This window comes from Prionailurus viverrinus, chromosome D2 (genome assembly GCF_022837055.1).
Source record: "Prionailurus viverrinus isolate Anna chromosome D2, UM_Priviv_1.0, whole genome shotgun sequence".
NCBI lineage: Eukaryota > Metazoa > Chordata > Mammalia > Carnivora > Felidae > Prionailurus > Prionailurus viverrinus.
In genome coordinates this window covers 20,707,714-20,722,595 of record NC_062571.1, presented here as the reverse complement: position 1 = coordinate 20,722,595, position 14,882 = coordinate 20,707,714, and the positions used below count along the sequence as shown (strand labels likewise).

At 38.0% G+C, this 14,882-nt stretch overlaps 1 long non-coding RNA gene across 1 annotated transcript in view; it reads right to left on the bottom strand.

Annotated features, from left to right (window-relative positions):
* Positions 1 to 234: 234 nt before the first annotated feature.
* Positions 235 to 14,882, bottom strand: part of LOC125148124 (uncharacterized) — a 69,062-nt gene continuing 54,414 nt past the window's right edge. Inside the window, exon 5 of the long non-coding RNA XR_007145428.1 lies at positions 235 to 697. This is a non-coding gene — a long non-coding RNA (uncharacterized LOC125148124). The remainder of the gene's footprint in view (positions 698 to 14,882) is intronic.

Below are 14,882 nucleotides of genomic sequence, written 5' to 3'. Positions count from 1 at the left end.
ACAGTCTGTGGGTTTGAGCCCTGCATCAGGCTCTGTGCTCTCAGTTCAGAACCTGGAGCTTGCTTTGGATTCTGTGTCTCCCTCTCTCTCTCTCTGCCCCTCCCCACTCATGCTCTGTCTCTCAAAAAATGAATGTTAAAAAAAAAAAGAAAAGATTCTGAATAAATTGTTAAAAAAAGTTTCTTTCAAAGAAGAATGAATAGAATCAAAGAACTGTAACATTGTCAAATTCAGTATAGTAGAAATAGTGTCTTATAAAGGTACAGATTAATCAAAGTCAGTGTCACATACAGGTGAACAGACTGTTCACTGAAATTAGATCCCCTGGGTTCCAAGAGAACAGGGACATTTATTGCTTTTATGACCTTTATGTTAGTTGTCTCTTTTCATGTAACAGATTACTCCAAAATTAACGTTTGAAAACAACAAACATTATCTGTGGATTTCTGTGGGTCAGGAATCCAAGTACAACCTATCCAGATGCCTCTGGCTCCAAATCTTTCACAATACTACAATCAGGTTGTCAGCTGCAGTTGTGGTCTCTTTCAAAGGCTCAATCGAGGGATGATCCACTTCCAAGTCATTCACATGGCTGTTAGCAGGTTCCAGTTCCTCAATGGCTATTGGGTGAAGGACCACAGTTCCTTGCTGGCTGTTGGTTAGAGGTCTCCCTCAAATCCTTCCACATGGGCCTCTCCTAGGGCAAAACATAACATGGCAGCTGGCTTCCATCAGAATGAACAAACAAAAAAGCGAAAGGAAGAGAGAGAGTACTCAAGCCAGAATTTTTTTTTTTTTGGGGGGGGGGAGTGGCTAATCTCAGAAGTGACATAACATCACATTTTCCACAGTCTATTCATTAGAGTCAAGTCACTTGGTCCAGCCCACATGTCAGGAAAAAGGATTATACAAGGACATGATTACCAAGAGAGAAGGGTCATTAGTGCTATTTTAGAAGCTGCCTATCCCAACCTGAACCAACTATTTTAACTCTCTAGACCTCAGTTATTCTTTATTTAAAATGGGCATAAAGTAGCTACATCCAAAGATAGTTGTAAAGATTATGAACATGTTATAAAGCATTTAATCCACTCAGTACATGGGATGTAGTAAGTACTCAATAAATAATGGATATTAGTTTTCATAATTGTTTTGTATATACCTAGAGAAATCAAGACATCACCTTGAAAAAGAAAGACATGTTCATATACATGAAAAAGATAAATAAAAGAAGATTGAGGTGGGATTAGAAGTGCATTTTCTGAAACTCTTTGAATCCTCCCCCTCCAAAAACACTCCAGACATAACAACTAGTTAGCAAACCCAAAAACCCGCAAAGAATGTATACAAGAAAAATAGATGACTACATATCCCCACAAACCTCAGAATAGAGGCTAGTGGGAACAGTATCAGAAAAACTCCAAAACTTCCATCAAGTACTCCTTGGAAAGCAAAAAATCTAATCTGAACCTAGCTAAACCTAAGCAGGAGCCCTGCAGGATCAAATTTGTAGTTCAGGGCATGAGAATGACTGGTGCTGAACTCTCAAAACTAAGAAACCAAAGCTCTCCTCATATACTGAGTAGAAACTCCTGGAAATAGGATCAAATTAAGTAGGACAGAGAAATAGTGACCAAGAGAAAATGTCAGGATATAAGTGAAGAAATAAACAGAAGAGGTAAACCTTAGAAGTATGGGGCCACATATTTCTTATCACTTTGCTAAGGAAATCTACTTGCATTTAAAAATGAGCAACAGAAAATGACACAGGCTAAATTATGGGGGAAAAAAAGAGGTCAAATAATGTAGAAGATATCCCTAGAGATCATGAAATCATGCCAGGAAGACATGCACTCCAACTTAAAATTTCAAAACAAGCAAAAACAAATGTTTTAAATAATAGAAACTATAAAAGAAGAAATAACTCGAATTAAAAAAAAACTTTAATATGAATAGTGAAAGGGGAGATTTAAAAAAGAGGATAAGGAACTCAGGAAAAAAGTAAACATGTTTAAGTAAGAAATTAACATTGTGTTAGAAAATACTGTGGTGCAAGCAAACATGGTGGAAAATACCTGAAGAGAAATAGAAAATGGAAGGATAAAAACATTTTAAGGCAAAAAGTAATTTTAAAAACATTTTTAAGACATTTGAGAGAAAGTAATAGCAATAGAATATAAGGAAGGGGACTTCTATCTAATAGGAGCCGCTGAAGAAGAAAATCACAGCAATGGGGCAGAACAAACACTAAAAACTTTACTAAGAAAACTTTCATGATATAAAGGATGGCATAAATCTACATTTTTTAATATGAAATTTATTGTCAAATTGGTTTCCATACAACACCCAGCGCTGATCCCAATAGGTGCCTTCCTCAATGCCCATTACCCACCCTCCCATTCCTCCAGACCTCCATCAATCCTCAGTTTATTCTCAGTCTTAAGAGTCTCTTATGGTTTGCCTCCCTCCCTAACTTTTTTTGCCCTTCCCCTCCACCATGGTCTTCTGTTAAGTTTCTCAGGATCCACATAAGACTGAAAACATATGGTATCTGTCTTTCTCTGTATGACTTATTTCACTTAGCATAACACTCTCCAGTTCCATCCACGTTGCTACAAAAGGCCGGATTTAATTCTTTCTCATTACCAAGTAGTATTCCATTGTGTATATAAACCACAATTTCTTTATCCATTCATCAGTTGATGGACATTTAGGATCTTTCCATCATTTGGCTATTGTTGAAAGTGCTGCTATAAACATTGGGGTACAAGTGCCCCTAAGCATCAGCACTCCTGTATCCCTTGGGTAAATTCCTAGCAGTGCTGTTGCTGGGTCATAGGGTAGATTTATTTTTAAGTTTTTGAGGAACGTCCACACTGTTTTCCAGAGAGGCTGCACCAGTTTGCATTCCCACTAACAGTGCAAGAGGGTTCCTGTTTCTCCACATCCTTGCCAGCAACTATACTCTCCTGATTTGTTCATTTTAGCCACTCTGACCGACGTGAGGTGATACCTCAGTGTGGTTTTGATTTGTATTTCCCTGGTGAGGAGTGATGTTGAGCATCTTTTCATGTGCCTGTTGGCCATCTGGATGTCTTCTTTAGAGAAGTATCTATTCATGTCTTCTGCCCATTTCTTCACTGGATTATTCGTTTTTCGGGTGTGGAGTTTGGTGACTTCTTTATAGATTTTGGATACTAGCCCTTTCTCTGATATGTCATTTGTAACTATCTTTTCCCATTCCATCAGTTGCCTTTTAGTTTTGTTGTTTCCCTTGCACTGCAGAAGATTTTTATCTTGACTAGATCCCAATAGTTCATTTTTGCTTTTATCCCCTGCCTTTGGGGATGTGTCAAGCAAGGAATTGCTGCGGCTGAAGTCAGAGAAGTTTTTTCCTGCTTTCTCCACTGGGTTTTGATGGTTTCCTGTCTCACATTCAGGTCCATTATCCATTTTGAGTCTATTTTTGTGAATGGTGTAAGAAAGTGGTCTAGTTTCATCCTTCTGCAGGTTGCTGTTCAGTTCTCCCAGCACCATTTGTTAAAGAGACTGTCTTTTTTCCATTGGATATTCTTTCCTGCTTTGTCAAAGATTAGTTGACCATACTTTTGTGGGTCCAAATCTGGAGTCTCTATTCTATTCCACTGGTCTATGTGTCTGTTTTTGTACCAATACCATGCTGTCTTGATGATTACAGCTTTGTAGTAGAGGCTAAAGTCTGGGATTGTGATGCCTCCTGCTTTGGTCGTCTTCTTCAAAACTACTTTGGCTATTCGGGGTCTTTTGTGGTTCCATGCAAATTTTAGAACTGCTTATTCTAGCTTCGGGAAGAATGCTGGTGCAATTTTGATTGGGATTGCAATCAATGTGTAGAAAGCTTTGGGTAGTATTGACATTTTAACAATATTTATTTTTCTAATCCATGAGCACGGAATGTTTTTCCATTTCTTTGTATCTTCTTCAATTTCTTTCATAAGCTTTCTATAGTTTTCAGCATACAGATCTTTTACATCTTTGGTTAGGTTTATTCCTGGGTACTTTACGCTTCTTGGTGCAATTGTGAATGGGATCAGTTTCTTTATTTGTCTTTTTGTTGCTCCATTATTAGCGTGTAACAAAGCAACTGATTTCTGTACACTGATTTTATATACTGCGACTTTGCTGAATGCACGTATCAGTTCTAGCAGACTTTTGGTGGAGTCTATTGGGTTTTCCATGTATAATATTGTGTCATCTGCAAAAAGTGAAAGCTCGACTCCATCCTTGCCAATTTTGATGCCTTTGATTTCCTTTTGTTGTCTGATCGCTGATGCTAGAACTTCCAACACCATGTTAAACAACAGCAGTGAGAGTGGTCATCCCTGTCGTGTGCTTGATCTCAAGGGGGAGGCTCTCAGTTTTTCCCCATTGAGGATGATATTAGCTGTGGGCTTTTCATAAATGGCTTTTATGATGTTTATGTTCCTTCTGTCCCGACTTTCTCGAGGGTTTTTATTCACAAAGGATGCTGAATTTTGTCAAATGCTTTTTCTGCATTGATTGATAGGATCATATGGTTCTTTTCTTTTCTTTTTTTAATGTGATGCATCACACTGATTGATTTGAGAATGTTGAACCAGCCCTGCAGCCCAGGAATGACTCCCACTTGATCATAGTGAATACTTCCTTTTACATGCTCTTGAATTCGATTTGCTAGTATCTTGTTGAGAATATTTGCATCCATATTCATCAGGGATATTGGCCTATAGTTCTCTTTTTTTGCTGGGTCTCTGTCTGGTTTGGGAATCAAAGTAACGCTGGCTTCGTAGAGTGCGTCTGGAAGTTTTCCTTCCCTTTCTATTTTTTGGAACAGCTTGAGAAGGATAGGTGTTATCTCTGCTTTCAATGTCTGGTAGAATTCCCCTGGGAAGCCATCTGGTCCTGGACTCTCATTTCTTGGGAGTTTTTTGATAACTGATTCAATTTCTTTGCTGGTTATGGGTCTGTTCAAGTTTTCTATTTCTTCCTGTTTGAGTTTTGGAAGTGTGTGGGTGCTTAGGAATTTGTCCATTTCTTCCAGGTTGTCCAGTTTGTTGGCATATAATTTTTCATAGTATTCCCTGATAATTGCTTGTATCTCTGAGGGATTGGTTGTAATAATTCCATTTTCATTCATGATTTTATCTATTTGGATCCTCTCCCTTTTCTTTTTGAGAAACCTGGCTAGAGGTTTATCAATTTTATTTTTCCCATAAAAAAACAACTCTTGGTTTCACTGGTCGACTCTCCAGTTTTTTTTAGATTCTAAATTGTTTATTTCCGCTCTGATCTTTACTATTTCTCTTCTTCTGCTAGGTTTGGGGTGTGTTTGCTGTTCTGCTTCTAGTTCCTTTAGGTGTGCTGTCTGATTTTGTATTTGGGATTTTTCTTGTTTCTGGAGATAGGCCTGGATTGCAATGTATTTTCCTCTCAGGACTGCCTTCACTGCGTCCCAAAGCGTTGGATTGTTGTATTTTCATTTTCATTTGTTTCCATATATTTGTTAATTTCTTCTCTAATTGCCTGGTTGACGCATTCATTCTTTAGTAGGGTGTTCTTTAACCTCCATGCTTTTGAAGGTTTTCCAGACTTTTCCTGTGGTTGATTTCAAGCTTCACAGCATTGTGGTCTGAAAGTGTGCATGGTATGATCTCAATTGTTTTATACTCATGTAGGGCTGTTTTGTGCCCCGGTATGTGATCTATCTTGGAGAATGTTCCATGTGCACTCGAGAAGAAAGTATATTCTGTTGCTTTAGGATGCAGAGTTCTAAACATATCTGCCAAGTCCATCTGATCCACTGCATCATTCAGGGTCCTTGTTGCTTTATTGATCCTGTGACTAGATGCTCGAGCCATTGCTGTAAGTGGAGTATTAAAGTCCCCTGCAATTACCACAGTCTTATCAATAAGGCTGCTTATGTTTGTGATTGTTTTATATATTTGGGGCTCCTGTATTTGGCGCATAGACATGTATAATTGTTAGCTCTTCCTGATGGACAGACCCTGTAATTATTATATAATGCCCTTCTTCGTCCCTTGTTATACAGCCTTTAATTTAAAGTCTAGTTTGTCTGATGTAAGTATGGCTACTCCAGCTTCCTTTTGACTTCCAGTAGCATGGTAGGTAGTTCTCCATCCCCTCACTTTCAATCTGAAGGTGTCCTCAGCTCTAAAATGAGTCTCTTGTAGACAGAAAAATAGATGGGTCTTGTTTTTTTTTTATCATTCTGATACCCTATGTCTTTTGGTTGGAGCAATTAGCCCATTTACATTCAGTGTTATTACTGAAAGATATGGGTTTAGAGTCAATGTGATGTCTGTAGGTTTCATGCTTGTAGTGATGTCTCTGGTACTTTGCAGGCCTTGCAACATTTCACTCACAGAATTCCCCTTAGGATCTCTTGTAGGGCTGGTTTAGTGGTGATGAGTTCCTTCAGTTTTTGTTTGTTTGGGAAGTCCTTTATCTCTCTTTCTATTCTGAATGACAGACTTGCTGGATAAAGGATTCTCAGCTACATATTTTTTCTGTTCATCACGTTGAAGATTTTCTGCCATTCCTTGCTGGCCTGCCAAGTTTCAGTAGATAGGTCTGCCACTAGTCTTATGGGTCTCCCTCTATATGTTAGAGCGTGTTTATCCCTAGCTGCTTTCAGAATTTTCTCTTTATCCTTGTGTTTTGCCAGTTTCACTATGATATGTCATGCAGAAGATTGATTCAGGTTACGTCTGAAGGGAGTTCTCTGTGCCTCTTGGATTTCAATGCCTTTTTCCTTCCCCAGATCAGGGACCTTCTCAGCTATGATTTGTTCAAGTATACCTTCAGCCTCTTTCTCTCTCTCCTTCTTCTTCTGGAATTCCTATGATACGGATATTGTTCCGTTTGATTTCATCACTTAGTTCTCTAATTCTCCCCTCATACTCCTGGATTTTTTTTATCTCTCTTTTTCTCAGCTTCCTCTTTTTCCATAGTTTTATCTTCTAATTCACCTATTCTCTCCTCTGCCTCTTCAATCTGAGCTGTGGTGGCCTCCATTTTATTTTGCACCTCATTTATAGCATTGTTTAGCTCCTCATGACTACTTCTTAGTCCCTTGATCTCTGTAGCAATAGATTCTCTGCTGTCCTCTGTGCATTTTTCAAGCCCAGTGATTAATTTTATGATTATTATTCTAAATTCTTGTTCCATTATATTGCTTAAATCGGTTTTGATCAATTCGCTAGCTGTTGCTACTTCCTAGAATTTCTTTTGAGGAGAATTCTTCCACTTCATCATTTTGGGTAGTCCCTGTGGTAGCTCCAAACTGCAGGGCACTTCCCCTGTGCTGTCTGGAACAACTTGTGTTGGTGGGCGGGGCCGCAGTCAGACTCAATGTCTGTCCCCAGCCCACTGCTGGGGCCACAGTCAGGCTGGTGTGTACCTTTTCTTCCTCTTTCCCAGGGGCATGACTCACTGTGGAGTGGTGTGGCCCCTGTCTGGGCTACTTGCACACTGCCAGGCTTGTGGTGCTGCTCTGATGGGATCTGGCCAAGGGCGTATTAGCCAGGGTGGATCCACAAGGTGCACGGGTGGGAGGGACAGGCTTAGCTCACTTTGCCATTGGTGGTCCCCTTCGGGAAGTGCCCTGCAGCACCAGGAAGGAGATGGATGGGAGGAATGGATCCATGGAAGCACAGCATTGGGTGTTTGCGTGATGCAAGCACTTTCGGTGAGGGGACCTGGTTCCCTTTGTAATTTCAGCTGGGGTATGGGAGAGGAAATGGCACTTGCCAGCGCCTTTGTTCTCCGGCTAAGCTGAGCTCTGTCCTTCCAGGTCTCAATTACACTCCCTTCCAGCATCCTCTCACCCTCCACGCTCAGGGCTGTTGACTTTTAACTTTCCAGATGTTAAGTCCTACTGGCGGTCAGAACTCTTGGAGTCCAGCCCCTCCGCTTTTGCAAGTCAGACTTCGGGGGCTCTGCCTTACCGGGTGGGCTACCCCTCCACTGCCCCAGCTCCCTCCTGCCAGTCTGTGTAGCATGCACCATCTCTGCCCTTCTTACCCTCTTCGTGGACCTCCTGTATATGCTTGGCTCCAGAAATTCCATTCTGCTAGTCTTCTGGTGGTTTTCTGGGTTATTTAGGCAGATTTGGGTGGAATCTAAGTGATCAGCAGGATGAGTTGAGCCCAGCATCCTCCTACACCACCATCTTCCCAACCTGTCCTAAATCTACATATTTTAAAGAAATTTCTTGAACCTAGAAAAATCAACCTATAATAGCCAATGCTGAGACACATTCTAGTAAAAGGTATTAGATTTTAAGTAAAAAAAAAAAAAAATCCTATGGACTACCAGACAAAAGAACCTATTCATTTATAAGGAATAATAATACAATTGTCATTAGACTGTTCAGCAGCAACACTTTATGCCACAAGACAAAAGTACTCAAGAAGAGAACAGTTAAGGTATTCCAGAAAAAAAAAAATAAGAAAAGTCCCACATCAGGGATTTTATATAGAGCTAAACTTATTTACTAGTATAAAAAGGCTACAGGTAAACTGTTTTGAATATACTTAGGAAATATTGCTCCCATGAGCCCTTCTTATGGAATCTTCTAAAGAATCTACTTTAAGCTTTCAGCATACAAAATGATATGGGAGATATCCAACATAAGGACCTAACATTAAATATATATTACCTATAGAGCTAAGTCTAAATGATGGTCATAAAGGAGATAGTATAGTATGTAATGTCTATACATACTGACAATGTAGACACAATACAAACGAAAGAAAGGAGGAAGAATCGGGAGAGTGTATGAAAAATAGAAAAACCAGTTGGTTAAGCATCCAACTTCATCTCAGATCATGATCTATCGATCTGTGAGTTCAAGCCCCATGTCTGGCTCTGTGCTGACAGCTCAGATCCTGGAGCCTGCTTCAAATTCTCTGTCTCCCTCCCTCTCCACCCCTCCTCCACTCGTTCTCTCTCTCTCTCTGTCAAAAATAAATAAACATTTAAAAAAAATTTTAAAGGAAAAATAGAAAAACCTGAAGAAAAAGAAAGGGAACACATCACCAACAAGGCCTTACACAATCATCACCCTCATGTTTATAGACATTAAGTTAAGAAAGTCATCCTTCTTTAACCGAAATCACTGATAAGAATGTCTATAGGAACTGTTCCAAGAATTTTGCCTGCCAATAGGCCTATATTATGCACTATGAAAAATAAATTTAGATATTAAAAATTTTAGAAGGAAGAAATTTCTATGATTTTTCTTAAAATATAGTACAAGGGCATCTGTATTAGAATCACTTGGTGTGCTTATTTTAAAAATGCAAACTTTTGGAACTTTTCCCAAACCAATTGAATCTGAATCTCACAGTGAAAGATGAAGGGAGAGTACTTGAAAATCTACATATTAACATGTTTTCCAGAAGGCCCAAAAGCCCTTTGAAAATCACTACTCTGAAGTCTTACTCCAAAAACCAATCTCTATGTCCAGGTATAATCCCTTCCTCTAAAGCCCGGTCTTGCTGGCTGGAGATCAAATTGCAATGGAATATAGTCAGTACCTGCAATATGTCTTTCACTGAAATAATAAGGTATCCAATTATGTATTCCTTTTTTTAATAAAAAGAAATGAGGGGCACCTGGCTGGCTCAGTCGGTAGAGCCTGTGACTCTTGGTCTAAGGGTTATGAGTCTGAGCCCCACAGTGGGTGTAGAGATTACTTACATAAATCTTTAAAAAGAGAGAGAGAGAATTTAAACCTTTTGATGATATTTTTCCTATTGAAAATCACTAGAAAACTCCCAGACCTATCCTTCAATCCATGCTTAAAGACGCTGTTCAAAAATCCAAACTACACAAACCCCACATATTTGTAATTGAATTTCTCCTCAAATGTTTCAGTTACTGCCATATTTTAACTCCAGCTAAATTTTACCATCAGTTATACAGCTCAATATTCTCTGATTATAGCACATACTACGTGAAAACAAACGGAGTCTGTATTTAATTTCTACATTAAAATTGCTGTTGTACAGTATAATTTGTATTTTATAAGGCCAAAGGCAAAATGGCTAAAATAACATTCATTCAAAGGGGACATGTGATTAGCTAAGCTGAATATGAAATAGTGTATTATAAGAGCTCAAGGTCAGATATACAAAAGCTTAGCCTATCTTTGGCTACTTCTTTCAATGCCAACAAATATAATACAGAAATTTCTCAAACAAACAATTTAAAAAACTTGCTCTTCTTGGTAAAGATTTTTATATTTCTGAATGCTTTCTTCTTCCTTTTGGCCCTGATACCACTGTGGTTTTCTTCTAACTCTTTCACCAGTAGAGTATCTCTGACATATCCACATACAATATCTGATCACAAAGTAAAAAGAAGAATCAATTAAAGCTATTTACCTTTATGTTCACTACCTACTTGATTTATTCTCAAAAAGTCACTCCTCAGTGGAGGCTTTCCTGACCATTCCCAACCCAAAGACAGAATTGACCACTCCTCTAATGTCTTCATGGCACTGCCTACCTGACTGTATCATGGTATCTCTGATAATTCAGTTGCTGCACACATATCTATCTTCATCTATTAGGTCACAAGTCCCTTAAGTGCAGGGTCTCTTTATCTTCATATCTCCAGCACTTAAAGTTGCACTGAAGGTATTAAATAAAGTAAATGAGTTAATGTTCTACTTTCCAACAAAAATGAATAAAAAATTAAAAAGATAAAATAACCAAGAGTGCTGCTCAAGCACAAGGTAACATAAGATTTCTTTCTTGCCTTATTTTCAAGTTGCTGGCTGTTTTCATGGACTTTAAAAGGAAAGGTACCTCATGGAAGAAATAAAATAACAAGTAGAATAACAAGTAGATAAAAAGGAATAGCCTTTGGTATATGGTGCCTATTAAACTTTTTGGTCATTTACTACTAGCTTGATGTTGTTTTCTAAATATGTATGGTAGAATGCAGTGCTGGGCTAAACCTTGAAATTTTCAAGTCCAAATAATACAAACTTTCCCCTAATTTATTTAAAAATATTAAATTGATATATGAATTTCTTCACTAAGTTTTTCTACCAAAAATGTTTTTAAAATTATTTTGGAAACTACTGCTATGGGTTTATTGACAAATCAATTAGATTTACTTACTAAGCATAGATTAGTGGAGAACTCCATTACCGTGAACTTATGTTTACTTAGACAATTTGTCTATTTCATAGTCTTCTTTGCTTGTGGCTGTGAATAATTCATAACCAGAGAAACTGGAATGTCCAGATGTGCTTTAGCACCCTGTGACTACAAAATGGGAATCCCATTTACATCCAAGTACTCTCTGTTCTGGATTAACCTATTTTCTCTCAGCTACAAACCTACCTTTTTCTATTCTACTCCAGGAAGCTGGGACCTGGGCTCTGCAAATGCCATTCTCTTTTGAGAGAGCACTTCCTTTTAGGTTCTGTAAATGGAAGCAATAGAGTGAGACAAGAAACCTGAAGGAAGAAGAGATTTTCTCTTTCCCTCGTGCCCCTTGTTCCTGTCATTGCTGCCTCAGCAATATCGTTTTGCCCTAGTATCAAAGTGTAGTTCTAGTTTTGATCTTCTTCCATCACTGCTGGGACCAGCCTTATACTCAGAGATACCACCAGCAAGTGGTGGCATCCCCTCTATAGAGGTCTTATTCCCAGCTTTCAGGGACTCTCCAAGCTTGCAGGTTTTGCTAATCTAACTCTTCCCTATGTTCTCCCAGGCACAGGGTTATAGTTTCTCCCTGCAAGTATTTACCTGCTTTACTTTAACGTCTTTTTGCTTAAATCCAATACTGTTAACCAATTTTCTTTATTAAATACTCTGTTAAAAATAATTGGTATGGTTTTATTTGTTTCCTTGACTGGGTGCTGATGCCTTGTTTGATTGTGGTGGTAAATGTATATTTAATACATAAGGAAACAAAGATATCTGGTCTCCCTTCAGCAGATTGTGATGTAAACGGGGGTCACATTTATAAAGAAACACTTCCTCACCTGCTAAGGCAGTTTATTTGGACATTATCAATCCATTGTGAGTAATGTAATGTCCCAGGTCCCACTTATCCATGTCCACTTCTCACAAAACTGTTTTGAAGATATCTCAGTGCTAATGTCTATGCTAAGTTTATAGTAACTGGATGCGTCCAAAGCCATCAATACTCCTTGACCTTCTGGATCCTATACATAAGTAGGAAATGCCAAAATTTCCAAACAGTGACATGGAAACATGTCTATACCATATACTATTAGGTTTAAGAAACAGCTTTAAGAATCTTTAAGCTTTAAGATATTAATGGCATCATGTTATAAATACATGCTATGGAGAGCTTGAAAAGATGGTGGAGTAGGAGGACACTAATCTCACTCTGCCTAATGTTTGCAACTAGATATCACTCATATCTAAGTAATTAAACCAGAGAGCATTTGGAAGAATGGCATAACAAGCTACACAACTAAGTGTAGAGAAGAAGATGAATGCAAAAGAAAATTGAGGAATATCTGTAGAAATAAGTAAAGAGAAGCACAGAATAAAAAGATGTAAAATATGATACTAAATATTTGAAATGTGGAGGAGAGAGGAGTAAAACCTGAGTTCAAAATAAAGTGATCATCACCTTTATATAGACTGCTATATGCAGAAGATATTATATATAAACCAAATGGTAACCATAAATCAAAAAATAGTAATAGATATGCAAAACATAAAAAGTAAGGAATCCAAGTATATCACTAAAGAAAACTAACAAACCATGAAAGAAAGAGATCATCAGAGAAAAAGTACAAAAACAACCACAAAACAAGTAACAAAAATGGATATATATATGTGTATAGGGGCGCCTGGGTGGCGCAGTCGGTTAAGCGTCCGACTTCAGCCAGGTCACGATCTCGCAGTCCGTGAGTTCGAGCCCCGCATCGGGCTCTGGGCTGATGGCTCGGAGCCTGGAGCCTGTTTCCGATTCTGTGTCTCCCTCTCTCTCTGTCCCTCCCCAGTTCATGCTCTGTCTCTCTCTGTCCCAAAAATAAATAAATGTTGAAAAAAAAATTTATATATGTGTATATATATATATATCCATTATTACTTTGAGTGTAAATGGAATAAATGCTCCAATCAAAAGACACTGGATGACAGAACATATGAAAACACAAGACCTATCCATATGCTGCCTAAAGAAACTCATTTCAAACCTAAAGACATCTGTAGATTGAAAGTGAGGGAATGGACAAACATTTATCATGAAAATGGATGTCAAAAGAAAGCCAGGATAGCAATACTTATTTTGGACAAAATAGACTTTATAACAAAGTCTGTAAAAAGAGACACAGAAAGACACTATATAATAATAAAGGGGACAATTCAACAAAAAGATTATGACAATTGTAAATATTAATGCACCAATAATGGAAGCACCCAAATACATAAAATAGTTAATAACAAACAGAAAGGAACTAATTGATAGAAATACAATAATAGTAGGGGACTTTAACACCCCTCTTACATCAATGGACAGATTATCTAGGGGCACCTGAGTGGCTCAGTCAGTTAAGCTTCTGACTTTGGCTCAGGTCAAGGTCTCATGATTTGGTGGGACCAAGCCCCACTTCGGGCTCTGCACTGATAGAGCCTGCTTAGGATTCTCATTCTCTCTCTCTGCCCTACCCCCCCCCCATACACACACACACACACACACACACACACACACACTTTCAAAATAAATAAATAAACTTTAAAAAAAATAGATAATCTAAACAGAAAATCAGCAGGGAAACAACAGCTTTGAATGATACACTGGACCAAATGGACTTAACAGATATATTCAAAATATTCCACCCTAAAACAGCCAAATACACATTCTTTTCAAGTGCCTATGGAACATTCTCCAGAATAAATCACATATTAGGCCACAAAACAAGCCTCAACAAATTCAAAAGAACAAAGTCATACCAGGCATCTTTTCTGACAACAACCCTGTGAAACTAGAAGACAACCACAAGAAAAAATCTGGGAGGACTACAAATACATGCAGGTTAAATAACATGCTACTAAACAATGAATGGGTCAATCAAGAAATCAAAGAAGAAATTAAAAAGTACATGGGAAAAAAAAACTGAAAATACAACGGTTCAAAATCTTTGGGACACAGCTAAAGCAGTTCTAGGAAGTTTATACCAATAATGGCCTACCTCAAAAGCAAGAAAAATTTCAAATCAACCACCTTACCTTATACCTAAAAGAGCTAGTAAAAGAACAACAAACAAAACCCAAACCAGCAGAAGGCAGGAAATAATAAAGATTTGAGCAGAAATAAATGGTATAGAAACCAAAGAAACAATAGAACATATCAAGGAAACCAGGAGATGGTTCTTTGAGGATATCAACAAAATTGATAAACTTCTATATAGACTCATTAAAAAAAAAGGATAGAGAGGATTCAAATAAACAAATCACAAATTGAAGAGGAGAAATAACAACCAACACCACAGAAATACAACAACTGTAAGAGAATATTATGAAAAAACATAAGCCAACAAAGTGGACAAACTAGAAGAAATGCATACATACCCAGAAACATAACATACCAAAAGTAAAATAGGAGAAAAACAGAAAATTTGAACAGGCCAATTACCAGCAAAGAGATTGAATCAATAATCAAAAAACTCCCAAGAACCCAAAGTTCAGGACCAGGTGGCTTCATCGGTGAATTCTACCAAACATTTAAAGAATTAAAACTGATTCTTCTCACACTATTCCAAAAAACAGAAGAAGGAAAACTTCCAAATTCATTCCATGAGACCGGTATTACTGTGACATCAAAATGACATAAAGACACCACAA